This window comes from Schistocerca cancellata, chromosome 6 (assembly GCF_023864275.1).
Source record: "Schistocerca cancellata isolate TAMUIC-IGC-003103 chromosome 6, iqSchCanc2.1, whole genome shotgun sequence".
Classification (NCBI taxonomy): Eukaryota; Metazoa; Arthropoda; class Insecta; order Orthoptera; family Acrididae; genus Schistocerca; species Schistocerca cancellata.
The window spans coordinates 702311107-702324691 of NC_064631.1; positions in this window are offsets into that span (position 1 = coordinate 702311107).

Below are 13585 nucleotides of genomic sequence, written 5' to 3' on the forward strand. Positions count from 1 at the left end.
GAATTCCAACACCAGAAAAATCCTCTGTTCTAAGGAATAAACCATGTTGTCTACAGCACACTTGCACGTTGTGAACAGCACACGCTTACAGCAGAAAGATGACGTACAGAATGGCGCACCCACAGACTGCGTTGTCTTCTATATCTTTCACATCACTTGCAGCGCCATCTGTTGTTAAAAATTGTAACTACTGTAATTTCGAAAGTTTGTCCGCGTGAAAATGTACTGTTGTCCCAAGCATATTGCAACAAACGGTGTATTTCTATCGCTGCTCGTTTAGTTTTTATTGCCGTTTCAAATATACCGGTCGTTTTTGAAACACCCTGTATGTGTCCAGCAACACAGGGTTCTAGCTTCAGTGGTGGACTGGCACAATGCTGTGTCTCTACAGCTAGTTGTCTGACGAGAGACCAACTTCTCTCGCAACACACCTAGCCAGGGCGATTATGTATGCTCCTAAATAAACTGACAGCAGAGTCCCTTCAGTGCTCTGTAAATCATCGGTTGAGTGTGTGCTAAGCACCTGCAGCCTTATGGAGTATAACAACGGCTAGTCGATCCCGCTGATGAACCATCAACTAGCCATGATGTCTCTGGGCTTTGAACTGGAATAACCATGGCGTGGTCGTCCCGTAGGTGCCACCGACTGACACTCCAGCCCGTCTCTGAGCGTCTTGGGTTCAACGCGAAGTGTTCACACGTTTCTGCCTTTGGCCGCACATAATGTATTCTGATCGAGCCAATTTACATCACTGTGTGGCTGACCTGACACCAAACTTAGCATCAACAAGGGCGCCGTCGCCACGAGCTGCAGCGTCACCGCCTCAGCGTTCTGCTCGGGAAATCACCCGTAGCTACGACCAGAGAACAGCTCATGGGCCACCATTATCGTAGAGCTGTATCTATGCAAATAATAATACCTCAGTCATTCCACCGGGTAGAAGGTACACGGCTCGTGTTGTCTTTAGTTCAACCATGCCTAAGCGTTCATTACCGCGGTTCTATCGCGGTCGCCTTATTACTTTGTGCTAGGAAGGGCACTCAACAAGAAAAGTGTCCAGGCGTCTCGGAGTCAAACAAAGCGATGTTGTTCGGACATGAAGGAGATACAGAGAGACAGGAACTGTCGATGACATGCCTCCCTCAGGCCGCCCAAGAGCTACTAGTGCAGTGGAGAGGAGCTAGCTACGGATTATGGCTCGTAGGAAACCTAACAGCAATGCCACCATGCTGAATAATGTTTTTCGTGCAGCCACAGGACGTCGTGTTACGACTCAAACTGTGAGGAATAGGTTCCATGATGCGCAACTTCACTCCAGACTTCCATAGCGGGGTCCATCTTTGCAACCAGGACACCACGAAGCGCAGTACACATGTTCCTAACAACATGCCAACCAGACAATCGTCGGAGACGTGTTGGGAGACAACCCGGTCAGGCTAAACGTCTTGAACTCACTGTCCAGAGAGTGCAGCAAAGTGGAGGCTCAAATGGTTCAAATGGCTCTGAGCACTATGCGACTTAATTTCTGAGGTCATCAGTCGCCTAGAACTTAGAACTAATTAAACCTAACTAACCTAAGAACATCACACACAACCATGCCCGAGGCAGGATTCGAACCTGCGACCGTAGCGGTCGCTCGGCTCCAGACTGTAGCGCCTAGAACCGCACGGCCAGCAAAGTGGAGGTTCCCTGCTGTATTGGGCTGGCATTATGTGGGGCCATTAATGTGAAAGTCGTCCAAACCGTCAGTTTCGCCGTATTTCAACTTGCACAAAAGCGCGACACACTGAAATACAAAGTTTAACAAGAACTCTAGCTCTTTCGCAGGAGGCAGGACTGGACAATTCAATGAACTAGATTTTTTTCTTAATGTAAGGCAGCTTCAGGCATTGTGGGGAACAGTTTGGTTGCCAGCAGCGTTTCCATTCATCGATGGGATTCAATTCAGTTTCCATGATAGTCCTTGCTGTGATGAGAGTGTAATGTCTTGATCTTAGTCTTTTTCGCTCCGCTGGGAATACGTCGTTCATTATTGGAAGATTGGTGTTATTGGTAATCTTCTGGTATTCATGCAGTAGCGTATTCATGCAGTAACGCGCTCTTCCGTCTCATATCAAGAGGTGGAATTTGGCTCAAGATATGTAGCCAGTATGGAGAGAAGATCATACTTACCCACTAATATGCAAGTGGCCTCGTTAAGTTATACGTCTGTCTTTTTTTACGTGTGAATTATTTGGCCAGACAGGCGCACAGTACTCTGCTGCTGAGTTTACCAAACCTAGTGTCTGCTGACGATCCCCAACGAGAGTCGCAAAGTTGAAGGAAAATGCTGTTTCAGATTTTTTATCTTAGCAAATGTTCTTGTTAAGTGCTCCTTAAAAGAAAGTGTCCTGTCTAATGTGATTCCAATGTGTTTTGGGTGCATATTGTGATGACCTCTGTCTCCTTCAGAATAAATATCGAGGGCTCTGTGTGCCAATCTATTGGACAGATGAAAACATCAGACTTCTATTTTGTTTGAGTTTTGTTGTAACCTCCATTTGCTGAAATAATTGCTTAAGATATGTAGATCAGAATTTAGGATTTCTTCAGTTCTTTCAAAAGTTTTGTGTTTGATAGCTATTGCCCAGTAGTCTGCACAGGCAAATTTTCTGGTGTTGGAAGGATATCAGAAATACAAATAGGAGAGGAGCAATGACTGATTCGGGCAGCTAGTGTCTTTTTTTCTATAGTTACAATCAATGTCCTCACAGTTAAGATGTTGTCTGTTAGTTTTGTTGCCCGTTTCCATGGGACAGGTTGCAATAATTTACAAAGCAGTCCACGTCTCCCAACTGTGTCCTATGCTGGACTTATATTGACGAGAGTAACTGATGGTTCCTGCCTCATTTGGTATCCTGCTTCAACAAATGTTAAAGATAAGACATGACCAGCGCAGCTCCGTCCTGGACGGAATCCTGCTTGCTCAAGAGGAAGGTTCCTAAAGATTACTGGACTAATCCGATTGTATAGAGTCTTTCAAGGAACTTATAAATAGTTCTCAATAGTGCGACTGGGCAGAAGTTCTTACGCTAGTCTGGTATCTTGCCAGGCTTCAGTATTGCTATGATTTTGGACTGCTTCATATTTTGTAGGTCTGAACAGGATATCATAATGTCAGAGAAGAACATCGCCAGCCATCATTTCGTGCAGTTCCCACTATTGAGAAGAAATTCTGCGTGGATTCCGTCACTTTCCGGCGCCTTTCCGTGTTTTAGAGTCTAAAGAACAGCAGAAATTTCCGGTATAGAGAATGTTCTTGATAAGTCGGATTGTTCATTCGTGTTTTCTTTTCTTTCTTTTATTTAGCAATTTAAGTCTGCGTCTGATGTGTCTTGAGTGAGTTTTATCCGTTGGTGTGGACAGTGGATGTGCTTCAATCCTATTAGCTGCTATATCAGTGTCGTTCCTTACTTTAACTTTGCTTCATTCCAACTTCCTTAGCAATGAGCATGCTTTTCTACTTGATATTTGAAAACTGAGTGACTGATCAGTCTCTGTGCACCTAATTCGTCTCTCTGTATTGAGGTTATGAAGTAGATTACCCACTATATCCGTGTCCCCGCTTTTAAGAAATCAATCATATTGATTCTCAGTAGTTTCATTCCAAGCTGAAAAATATTGCTTCCGGTAGCTCCTAGGGATTGTCTTCTTTGCTCCACTTATAGCTCCTACAAGCTTCTCATGCTTTGTGTTTTTGGGGGGATCCAGATTTTTCCAGATTTTTAGCAAATACATCCCACTTTGGTTTTGTGAATTTCCAACTAATTTGTGGAAGGATGAAACGAGGGGGATATTTGTCCTTATTTGAATTGAGAGTGGACGCTGTTGATTGTGTGGGACGTCTTGTAATACGAAACGCGAACTTTGAAGAGATATTATTCTTTCTTTATTTGTTGTTGTTGTTGTTGTGGTGGGCTTCGGTCCTGAGACTGGTTTGATGCGGCTCTCCATGCTACTCTATCCTGTGCAAGCTTCTTCATCTCCAAGTACCTACTGCAGCCTACATCCTTCTGAATCAGCTTAGTCAATTCATCTCTTGGTCACCCTCTACGATTTTTACCCTCCACGCTGCCCTCCCCCAATACTAAACTGGTGATCCCTTGATGCCTCAAAACATGTCCTACCAACCGATCCCTTCTTCTAGTCAAGTTGTGCCACAAATTCCTCTTCTCCCCAATTTTATTCAATACCTCCTCATTAGTTATATGATCTGCCCATCTAATCTTCAGCATTCATCTGTAGCACGACATTTCGAAAGCTTCTATTCTCTTCTTGTCTAAACTATTTATCGTCCATGTTTCACTTCCATACATGGCCACACTCCATACAAATACTTTCAGAAACGACTTCCTGACACTTAAATTAATACTCGATGTTAACAAATTTCTCTTCTTCAGAAACGCTTTCCTTGCCATTGCCAGTCTACATTTTTATCCTCTCTGCTTCGACCATCATCAGTTATTTTGCTCCCCAAATAGCAAACTCCTTTACTACTTTAAGTGTCTCATTTCCTAATCTAATTCCCTCAGCGTCACCAGATTTAATTCGACTACATTTCATTATCCTCATTTCGCTTTTCTTGATGTTCATCTTATACCCTCCTTTCAAGACACTGTCCATTTCGTTCAACTGCTCTTCCAAGTTCTTTGCTATCTCTGACGGAATTACGATGTCATCGGCGATCCTGAAATTTTTTTTTCTTCTCTATGGATTTTAATGCCCAATCCAAACTTCTCTTTTGTTTCCTTTACAGCTTGCTCAATATACAGATTGAATAACATCGGGGAGAGGCTACAACCATGTTTCACTCACTTCCCAACCACTGCTTCCCTTTCGTGTCCCTCGACTCTTATAACTGCCATCTGGTTTCTGTACAAATTGTAAATAGCCTTTCGGTCCCTGCATTTTACCCCTGCCACCTACAGAATTTGAAACAGAGTATTCCAGTCAACATTGTCAAAAGCTTTCTCTAAGTTTACAAATGCTAGGAACGTAGGTTTGCCTTTCATTAGTTCATTTTCTAAGATAAGTCGTAGGGTCAATATTGCCTCACGTGTTACAACATTTCTACGAAATCCAAACTGATCTTCCCCGAGGTCGGCTTCTACCAGTTTTTCCATTCGTCTGTAAAGAATTCGCGTTAGTATTTTGGAGCAAGACATATTAAACTGGTAGTTCGGTAATTTTCACATCTGTCAACGCCTGCTTCCTTTGGGATTGGAATTATTATATTCTTCTTGAGGTCTGAGGGAATTTCGCCTGTCTCATAGGCCACAGCTCGTCGCTGTGCGGTAGCGTTCTCGCTTCCCGCGCCCGGGTTCCCGGGTTCGATTCCCGGCGGGGTCAGGGATTTTCTCTGCCTCGTGATGACTGGGTGTTGTGAGCTGTCCTTAGGTTAGCCAGGTTTAAGTTGTTCTAAGTTCTAGGGGACTGATGACCATAGATGTTAAGTCCCATAGTGCTCAGAGCCATTTGAACCAACCTGTCTCATACATCTTGCTCACCAGATGGTAGAGTTTTGTCAGGACTGGCTCTCCAAAGGCTGTCGGTAACTCTAATGGAATGTAGTCTACTCCAGGGGTCTTGTTTCGAATCAGGTCTTTCAGTGCTCTGTCAAATTCTTCATGCAGTATCATATCTCCCATTTCATCTTCATCTACATCCTCTTCCACTTCCATAATATTGTCCTCAAGAACCTTAACCCTGTATAGACCCTCTATATACTCCTTCCACCTTTCTGCTTTCCCTTCTTTGCTTAGAACTGGATTTCCATCTGAGCTCTTGATATTCATGTAAGTGGTTCTCTTTTTTCCATAGGTCTCTTTAATTTTCTTGTGGGCAGTATCTATCTTACCCCTCGTGAAATAAGCCTCTACACCCTTAAATTTGTCCTCTAGCCATCCCTGCTTAGCCATTTGGCGCTTCCTGTCGATCGCATTTTTGAGACGTTTGTATTCCTTTTTGCCTGCTTCATTTACTGCATTTTTGTATGTTCTCCTTTCATCAACTAAATTCAGTATCTGTTCTGTTACCCAAGGATTTCTACTAGCCCTCGTCTTTTTATCTTCTTGATCCTCTGCTGCCTTCACTATTTCATCCCTCAAAGCTACCCATTCTTCTTCTACTGTATTTCTTTCCCCCATTCCTGTCAATTGTTCCCTTATGCTCTCCTGAAACTACGTACAGCCTCTGGTTCTTTCATTATATCTAGGTCCCATCTCCCTAAATTAGCACCTTTTTGCAGTTTCTTCCGTTTCAATCTACAGTTCATAACCAATAGATTGTGGTCAGAGTCCACATCTGCCCCTAAAAATGTCTTACAATTAAAAACCTGGTTCCTAAATCTCTGTCTTACCATTATATAATCTATCTGAAATCTTCTAGTATCTCCAGGGTTCTTCCATGTACACAACGTTCTTTCATGATTCTTGAACCAAGAGTTAGCTATGATTAAGTTATGCTCCGTGCAAAATTTTACCAGGCGGCTTCCTCTTTCATTTCTTAGTCCTAATCAGTATACACCTACTACGTTTCCTTCTCTTCCTTTTCTTACTGTTGAATTCACGTTAACCATGACTATTACATTTTCGTCTCCCTTCACTACCTGAATAATTTCATTTATCTCTTCATACATGTCATCAATTTCTTCACCATCTGCACAGCTAGTTGTCATATAAACTTGTACTACTATAGTAGGCGTGGGCTTTGTGTCTATCTTGGCCACAATAATGCGTTCACTATGCTGTTTGTAGTAGCTTACTCGCACTCCTATCTTTTTATTCATTATTAAAGCTACTGCTGCCTTACCCCTATTTGATTTTGTATTTATAACCCTGTATTCACCTGACCAAATGTCTTGTTCCTCCTGCCACCGAACTTCACTAATTCCCACTATACCTAACTTTAACCTATACATTTCCCTTTTTAAATTTTCTAACCTACCTGCCCGATTAAGAGATCTGACATTCCACGCTCCAGTCCGTAGAACGCCAGTTTTTTTCCTCCTGATAACGACATCCCCCCCCCCCCCCCCCCCCAGGAATCCGAATGGAGGACTATTTTACCTCCGGAATATTTTACCCAAGAGGATGCCATCATCATTTAATCATACCCTCGGGAAACATTACGGCTGTAGTTTCCCCTTGCTTTCAGCCGTTCGCAGTACCACAACAGCAAGGCCGTTTTGGTTAGCGTTACAAGGCCAGATCAGTCAATCGCCAAGACTGTTGCCCCTGCAACTACTGGAAAAGCTGCTGCCTCATTATTTGTTACAAAGCATAAATCGGAATTGTATTCCTGTCTCCAAGTTTCTGATACGAACGTCCTTTCGTTCTTTGCATCGAACACCAAATATAACCTATTGTCTTCTACCTAATGTACAACGACTTTGCCATTTCAGTCACTTCCCTTATACTTCCATTGAATATGATGGTTGTTAAAATCTCCGAGGTATACGGTTGGGCACTGTGATACCGTTATGATCTGTGGAAGCCAAGAGAGAGTTAGGGCCTTGTACACATTAATTACTCCTAGTTGTCCTATTTTTATTTGAACTTCGTGGATACCATTGAGTTCAGATACAGAGCACAGACGTGCATTCTTGACTGACGATCGTACGTATGTTTCCACTCCGTAAGTATGGTGGTAATTTGCTCCTAGTGATTCAGACCAAGGAATTTTTCCTCTCTGATTCATTGGGTCTTTCTTTTCAGTATGAGTTTCCTAAATAACAGCAACATCGATGTTATACTTTGATAAAATCTGCTGTAAGTCTTGGCATACTGATTTACTTACACCTTGATTGGTCTAAAGTTTATGCTTGGTGGGTCCTGAGAATAACCGTGTGAGTCCATATCTTGTGACAAACTCATTTTAGCCAGGAGATATCTGAGGTTATCTGGCTGGCTTGTCTTCTTTGCCCTAGACATATGGCTTGAAGTGATTTTTTAGCACCACCCTGAGGACACGTGTGAAGTATAGTATGTCAAGGACGCGAACAGTCATTGTCCCCTTGTGATGCACATGTGCAGATAAACAGAAGATTACAGTTTCAGAAAAAAATTGATGACTTTTTCAAGAGAAAGATCTTTACAAATTGAACAAGGCAATAACGCGCTGGTCCAACTCTGACCCTTCCGCAATCAGTTATTTAGCATGGCATTGGCTGGCAGTGTTGTTGGATATCCTAGTGAGGGATATCGCACTAAATTCTGTCAACTTTCCACGTTACATCGTCAAAATTCCAAGCTGGTGGGGAGACGCAGCCCATAATGCTCTAACCGTTCTCAATTCATTAGAGATAAAACATAGTTGTTGGTGGAGGTAGGGTCAGACAAGCATGAAGACAGGCAGTAGACACTAGCTCTCTGTGGGCGGGCGTTGTCTTACTGGAACGTAAGCCCAGTATGGCTTCCCATGAGGGGCACCGAAACGGGGCGTAGAGTTTAGTCGATGTGTCACTGTGCTGAAAGCGTGCTGCGGGCGACAATCAAGAGTCCTGCAGTGAAGTGAAATGGCACCACAGAATGTCAGTCATGGCTGTCCGGCCATATGGTAGGCGACGGTCAAGTTGGTGACCCACTGCTTCCCAGGTCGTCTCCAGTCACGTCTTAAGTTTGTCATCGGAAGGAACTCATCACTTAGGATTATACAGGGTGATCAAAAAGTCAGTATAAATTTGAAAACTTAATAAACCATGGAATAATGTAGATAGAGAGGTAAAAATTGACACACATGCTTGGAATGACATGGGGTTTTATTAGAACCGAAATAAAAACAATGTTCACAAAATGTCCGACAGACGGCGCTGGACGGCAAAACTGCTACCTTGACGGATGGGAGGTACGCCGATACGTTACGGAATCGCATCATCCCCAGCCTGGCTGATAAACACCGGCTGGAACGTACGATGTTTATGCAGTATGTCGCTCCACCCCATACTGCTAGATGCGTAAAAGATCTCTTGCGCGCGTCGTTTGGTGATGATCGTGTGCTCAGCCACCACTTTCGTCATGCTTGGCCTCTCAGGTCCCCAGACCTCAGTCCGTGCGATTATTGGCTTTGGGATTACCTGAAGTCGCAAGTGTATCGTGATCGACCGACATCTCTAGGGATGCTGAAAGACGACATCCGACGCCAGTGCCTCACCATAACACCGGACATGTTTTACAATGCTGTTCACAATATTATTCTACGACTACACCTATTGTTGACGAATGATGGTGGAGATATTGAGCATATCCTGTAAAGAACATCGTCTTTGCTTTGTCGTACTTTGTTATGCTAATTATTGCTATTCTGATCAGATGAAGCGCCATCTGTCGGACATTTTTTGAACGTTTGTATTTTTTTTTGTTCTAATAAAACCCCATGTCATAAAAAGCATGTGCGTTAATTTGTACCTCTCTATCTACATTATTCCGCTATTTATTCAGTTTTCAAATTTATCCTGACTTTTTGATCACCCGGTATTACTTCAGTCAAACACATTTCAGTCCTGAGGCATGTCTGGAGAAGCCCCGAGCAGCGGTGGGTAACAACCTGACTATGGCCCGCCATGTGACTTGAGAACCAGAATGGAGGAGGGCCGGTTTGATTGTTATCCTTGAGACCCTTATAGCACAACTGTATGTCGGTGGCGTTCTCCTTCCCGCTGCGTTGCCCTTCATGATAACCTATCTTAGGCTTACTTTATAGGAGGACAGTGCCCGCCTAGAAACGGTGAGAGTTTCTATTGCTTGTTTTCCTGCCGCCTACCTTGGCCAGAAAAGTCGCTGGATCTGTCCCCTTGTTCAGAACGGTTGGAGTATTATTGGCTGGACCGTCCACCCAGCTCGGGGTTTTGACGACGTGACAAGGCAGTTGGACTGATTTTGGCACTATATCTCTCAGGAGGACATCCAGCAAGTATAACAATCAATGCAAAGCCGATTGTCTGCTAGCAAAAATACCATAGGTGAACCAAACGCGCTCTTTCTTTTTCACGGTGCTTATTTTAGTCTTAGAGTGTATTTACATTATGTCTCGTTGACCCCTGCTTTGCAGTAACTGTTACATTCTTGTGCCAGCTAACTTTTCGTCTTGTACTTTCTCTCTCTTATTAATTCACTAACTTTTTTCGTCTTCTGGTTTGTGGTTAACGTGTCGCATTTTACAGTTAAACTATATTGGTCACTTGGAAATGAGTGGATGAAAGAGATATGTGTTCCCTTCGTCGCACCAACTTTCCGTATAAGCTAGAGCCGAGTCTCCGACAACAAGTGTATTTTAATGGATATTTTCACACATATTTTGTTACTGGAAAACTGTTGAATAAATTTGGTGTAAGATACGTTTCTCAGTTGCTCTTTTCACTGTCATTCCTTTACCCCGTTTTGCCGAAATGCATTTGTCGACTTTTATTCTTTGCAGTCGTGACATTACTTTTTACTTTTAGCCAATGCTACCAGCTTTACTACAAATGCACATCGTAATATGAGGACAATTTTCGTACTGGAAAAGAACTTGAAAAATTCTCTTATAAGCAGAGAAGAGGATCAAGGAGGTAAAACGACGGGACTGCAGCATAGCTATTGTGACATTCGCCTGTAAAATGCAGCTCCCCGGTTTACTGCCGCTACTGCCTTGAATGGGATATTCCATAGCGACGGGGCAGAACTGCAACTACTGCACAAGTTGTGTCGCAATAAAACGGAACAGTTGATGTCACGTCTCTTATGCTAGAAGTGTAAGGAAAATGTCGATGCTAAAAGAACAGCGAACTCTACACGTTTTCCCCAGGGAAACCAGGCGCTCTCGAACCGATGCTAAACACTGATCGCTTTTCTAAAGACAAATTTTTCTTATCCATCGGCTACTACCTTTCTCTTTTTCTTAACTTTGGCCTTGGACATCCCATTCGTTCTCTCTGTTCTGTCACCACTCTTTCTGTTCCTACGTTACATGGCACATTTTCCTTTTCTTAGCCCCTTTAACTCCGTACTCTTATTGATATCATCCTTCAGTCTCGACAGTGGTCTTCTTTTACCCCTTCTGCCCCCTCCCCCCAACGGGACCCAATTACATTATTCGCAGTAGCCTTTCTTCATCGATTACAATTATGTGTCTTGTCTACATCAATTGTTTTCTCATTCTCTGCTAATGACAACCTGTGAGTATAGCTGTCAGTTTCTGGTATTTAAGTATCTTCCAGTTCTGTAACTGGAGGTCACACTTGGGACCAAATACCTTAATGAATTTCAGACCCATACAGGGCTGGTGGGTGAAATGGATTCTAGTATACTCCGGTTTTAAAATTCTCGAAACGACTGTACTCCACAGAATTTTACGTTCTGCCTTAAAATCAATTTCGCTAAAGATGCTTCCCAAATATCTCAATATGCCTGCTCTTTTAGAAGTGAATTCGTCAACTATGAATGAGGTTCTATCATGGGGTGCCGTCTTTACGAACATGTACTCTGCCCTCTCCAATTTAATTTATGATACTGATATCCTTGTAATTTTCCTGTAAGAACATGTCATAAGATGCAGCTTCACTTTGCTGTGACTTGTTACAGTAGCTTTGTCAAATTATGCAAGCTCATTTATTGTGTTATTTTCCAGTCTTATTGAAGACTGGTATTTTTTTTTACTTTCCCTGTCTTTTCTAAATTCAAACTACGAAGCGTCGGGGATAATGCATCTTCTTGAGTGAGAAAATTTCTGGCTTCAGCATGCTCTGACATTCCTGTACTGACGTTTACTCTGCCACAGTTTTCCTCCAAGCACATCCGTACTGGAGGTAATAACTTTTGTGAAAAGTGGAACTCTTTGGAAACAATGGTCGCTGGCCCCTAGTAAGCTGCCATAAGCTTTTTTGATGGCAACAGAATCCACATGAATATCAACTTTATGTTCTCAAAATTTCTCCGTTGCTTTTCTTAGCGTAAGAAGCTAATGTATAGTTGATCTGTTCGTTCTAAAATTGCACTGGTAGTCCCATATAATTTTTTCTGCCACTGGGATCATTCTGTTCAGTAGACACTGCGTAAGAATTTTCTAGCAATTGTATTCCACAACGTCACCCAAAGGACTGTCGACCGTGGAGAATAATTTGCCTAGTCTGTCACCCCTCCCAAACCCCACCTTCTTCCTTTGCAGTCGAGCTCCCTACACTTGCCATTGTATCTTACTTATAATGCTGTTTGGATCTTTCATTATATATAAAAAGAAAATTAAAACATGTCACTCGTGTTCGAAGTTGTCAGTCGGCCTATATTATATACACATTATTTTGTTTGAACATGTTACAAATTGTGGATGTTCTTTCGATAAAATCGAGGATGTACAATATATATAATTGTCATGGTTAATGCGGTCACATTTCATGGACGTTCTACCTGCGACTTGTGGGATGTAATTACGATCTTTTGTTATTATCTACTAATCAGCCATACTTTCCCTACTTTATCCCCACCCAACGCGACCCATCCTCCTCTCCCCCAAGCACACAGCCCTCCTACTATCCCTGCACCCCACCTCCACTTCGCCTCCATTTTGCCTTCCTCTCCTACGCTTCCCCTGGGGCATTTCTAACAACTGGAAAAAAAAGAAAGGTGACCGAAACACTCATGTATGTTTTACAATTACGTAGGTATCCACCCCTTTCCATGGGGATTTCTAGAAACAGGGAAAAAAAGAAAGGTGACCGATACACTCATGTATAATTTAAATTTGTATAGTTAGCTCTGAAGTTGTTGTTATTTTACTAACATTTTAATAAACTTCCTTAATATTTAAATATTGCCATAAATTTGTATTTTACATGCCATGATTATTTTTATCTATAGTTGCGTATACCCCTTTTCATAGTATCACCTCTAGTAAATTTTTTCTTCTCTTACGTTGTAATGATTGTTGTTACCATAATTTGACTATCGGCCTATTTATGGTTATTAACTGTCTAACATTCGGCGTGGAGTCTGTTTGTTCTAAGTCGTTTTCTCCCTACCACTTCCGCACAACGACGCTCTGAGCGTGTTTTTTAGGGAATTGACTAGTTTGAACCTGGGACCTGTTGCTGGTAAGGACACGTCAGACCACACATGACATGTAGAGCTCAGATGAGTTCAGTGAGACTAGCGATGATATAACCTAATAGTTAATGATTTCAGCGTCAGCTCCACTGCACTCCCTGTAAAAGAATCTTAATACTAACTAAAATTAGACGAAGGGGTTCAAGGCTTTCCTATTTTTCGTTAGCTGGTAAAGTAACGTCGAAAAAGCAGTTAAGTTTACCATTGGAAATTTTATTCTACTCACAAAACATTGTTTATAAATTGCAATATTTATAAAAGGAAATGTTTTAATACAGGATGATAAAAACCAACTGCGTTCAACAAAAATGTGAACGAATATTCCCTGAGTGGGTCTCCAAGTTCTACAATGGATCGAAAGATGACCTATGCCAAATCATATCTATAATCTAGGTTTAAATTAAGTTTCACAACAGAGAAAACTATCAAAATGGTCTACAGTGACCCTCAATTATCTTTAATTACTTAT